Consider the following 3,016-nt stretch of genomic DNA (forward strand, 5'->3'; position numbering starts at 1 on the left):
TAGTCCCTGGACCAGTAGCAAAATAATCACTGGGGAACTTGTTAGAAATGTAAATTCTCAGACCCCACCCCAAAGTTTCAGAAAGTTGTGAGGGGAGGTCCAGAAATCTGTGTTTTTAATAAGCCCTCTTGGTGATTCTGGTCACGCTGAAGCTTGTGAACTACTACTCTAGATATACTCTATGCATATATATACAAATATACATCAATTCCCCCCCCCTTTTTACATGTGTTTTACATTAATATTTTTGGAGATCACAGTCCCCTTTAAAATATTTGTAATGGCACATACAGTGTTGAAAGTTTTGCAAATACTTTTAGGGAGTTCACAGTCCTTTCATGGACTTGATATTGAGGACTTTTTTTTTTTTTAATGTTTATTTATTTTTGAGAGAGACAGAGCATGAGAGGCAGAGGGGGCAGAGGGAGAAGGACACACAGAATCTGAAGCGGCTCCAGGCTCTGCGCTGTCAGCACAGAGCCCCATGTGGGGCTCGAACTCACGGAGTGAGAGATCATGACCTGAGCCAAGTCAGCCGCTTAACTGGCTGAGCCACCCAGGCGCCCCGATATTGAGGACTTCTATTGAGTAGGGAGAGGTGGCAAATGAAGCAAGAGATAAGGTGTATTTGGAGAAATGGTGCATTCTTTGAAGGGAGGGTCAGGTTTAACAGTAAAGAATGGAGTGAGCAAAACAGGTTTAGAGTAAAGGCACTTTTTAAAGTGAAATTTGCATATATTCAATGAGCTATTCTAAAGCATACAACTCAGTGGCATTTATTGCAGCTACAGTGTGGTGCATCCCACCGCCTCCCTCTAGGTGTGAGGGGAACTTTGTCCACTTTGAAGTCAAGTTTCCTTGAGAGGAGAGTATTCAGGACAGCCAAAGGTGGAGTATGAGGCCGGGCACCAGAGGAGTCGAACGAAGCAGGTGAGCGCAGGGATGGTATCTTGAGGCAGGGGGGTGATAAGGCAGTCAGGGAATCTGGAGTGATGGAAGCCCAAAGGAGATGCACACGGCAGGCTGGTGAGGTGGGGGCCGGGACGAATTGCTGCTGGAACTCATGGATAGGTGGAGAGAAGGACCAGGTTAACTGAGAGCCAAAGGTACAGGCAGCCCACTGCAGCACTAGAAACATGTGCACACACACCTTGCGGAGGTTCAATGGTCTTACTCCAGCATTCCCAATGGGGTGGTTAGTGTGGCAGCCGTCCTGTCCTCCCAGGACTCAGTTTCAAGCTAGAAGAAAGGGAGCAGAAAGGCACTATTCTTTCCCACACCTCTCTATGACGCGGGAGCCCCAGAAGCTCCATGACCGATTACTCCTTACATCCCATTGGCCAGAACTGGGTCACATGCTTATCCTTAGACCAATCGCCATTCATTCCCAAAGCCCAGCCCATTGTCTCTTGGACAAAGCCCACGATCTGTTAGCGAGGGAAGACAGGTGAATGGCTGTTGCAGGGGTAACCAGCTGCATCTGAGGCAGATCTCTGGGGTCCCTCCTAGCTTAATTCAGTGGGTTGAGGGGAGAAGAACGGAATTTACCATGTAACAGGGGAGATGAGACCAAAAGGAAATATACATGAGGATATAGATAACAAAGACTAGGAAAGCAGAGGCAACCAATGGACAAAGACAGTGAAGTCCAGTGGAGTCAGTGTGGCATGGGAGTTTGAATAATCTTTATTTATTAAAATGTTTAATAATATTTATTGAGTTGTGTGACCTTGGACAAGTCTGTTAACCTAAGTCCATCTTCTCATGTGAAAAGGGGACTGACTATAAGATTTCACTCTTAGATATTAATGTTGCAGTGAGGTGCAGCGAGAGGGCATTTGGCCAAGAGAACCAAGTATATCAATGAGGTAGACATATGTCATACCTTTTTGATCATTTCATCCTTTGTGGAGTGCACACCCCATCTTCTTGCCACAGGAGAAGATCAGATACTTGCTTTCCCAGCCTCCCTTGCTGCCAGGCCAGCATATGAGCCTGGTTTATTTAGTGGGACACCCTCCCCAAAGACTCTGAAGTTGATTATGTAAGGAGCAGGTGCTGTGTGAAGCCATTTAAGTGAGAGTGGCAGCTGATTGGCCCATTTCCTAGGTGGTGTGGACGAGATTCCCAGGGCAGTGTCCGTGGCCCTAGCTTGGGGATGTTGAGGGGGGGTGAGCTGGAGTGTCTGAACACAGGAGTGGCAAAAATGGTGTCTCCCTGGGACCACTTTTGTGGTGTGATTTAGGGTGTTATTCTAGCTGTTTCTAGGCTTGTTTCTTTAGCCCTCTGAGAGAGTCTGTGAACTACCTAACATTCTTCAATAAATATCTTTTCTACTTAAATTAGCCAGTTTGGATTTCTGTTATTCAACTGAGAACCATGACTTCTTCAGTCACCTTTCCCAGTGAAAACAAGAAAGTGGGGTACCAGCCATTTTCCAAGGAGATCGAGCTTCAGGCCAAGACTGACTTCTTCTTCTTCTTTTTTTTTAATGTTTATTTACTTTTGAGAGAGAGAGAGTGTGTGTGTGTGAACAGGGGAGTGGCAGAGAGAGAGGGAGAGAGAATCAGAAGCAGGATCCAGGCTCTGAACTGTCAGCACAGAGCCCAATATCCGGCTTGAACTCACGGACTGCAAGATCATGACCTGAGCTGAAGTTGGATGTTTAACCGACTGAGTTTCCCAGGCGCCCCCAGGAATGACTTCTTGACCAAAGCAAGTCGAACCGGGAGAAAGTAAGAAAAGGAGGAGAGCTGGATCTGGCTTTTAAAATTTTTTTCTTTCCCAATTTGGACTTAAGAAACAGAAGAAAATGCCACTTATTCTGATATTCTGAGACTTGTAACCAGGCAGAGTGGCTCTTCCCACTAACAGACTAACACAGTGGCCGATAAAACACCCTCTGGGAGAGCAGCACTCCTCTGAAGGCAGAGAGTGACGCTACCTCTCCGTGAAAAGGACACTTGTGTTCCCTCAGAGACCAACATTCACCTGCAGGGTTGGCTTGGGGCTGTAA

At 46.6% G+C, this 3,016-nt stretch overlaps 1 long non-coding RNA gene across 1 annotated transcript; it reads right to left on the reverse strand.

The window, feature by feature from the left end:
- Positions 1 to 760: 760 nt before the first annotated feature.
- LOC122237058 lies at positions 761 to 1,371 on the reverse strand. The gene is made up of 2 exons (XR_006215261.1): positions 1,151 to 1,371; positions 761 to 1,060 (listed from the first exon to the last, which is right to left on the reverse strand). It is a non-coding gene; the product is annotated as an uncharacterized LOC122237058 (long non-coding RNA).
- Between the last annotated feature and the right edge of the window lie 1,645 nt (positions 1,372 to 3,016).

Source organism: Panthera tigris, chromosome A3 (genome assembly GCF_018350195.1).
Source record: "Panthera tigris isolate Pti1 chromosome A3, P.tigris_Pti1_mat1.1, whole genome shotgun sequence".
In the NCBI taxonomy this organism is placed as follows: Eukaryota; Metazoa; Chordata; class Mammalia; order Carnivora; family Felidae; genus Panthera; species Panthera tigris.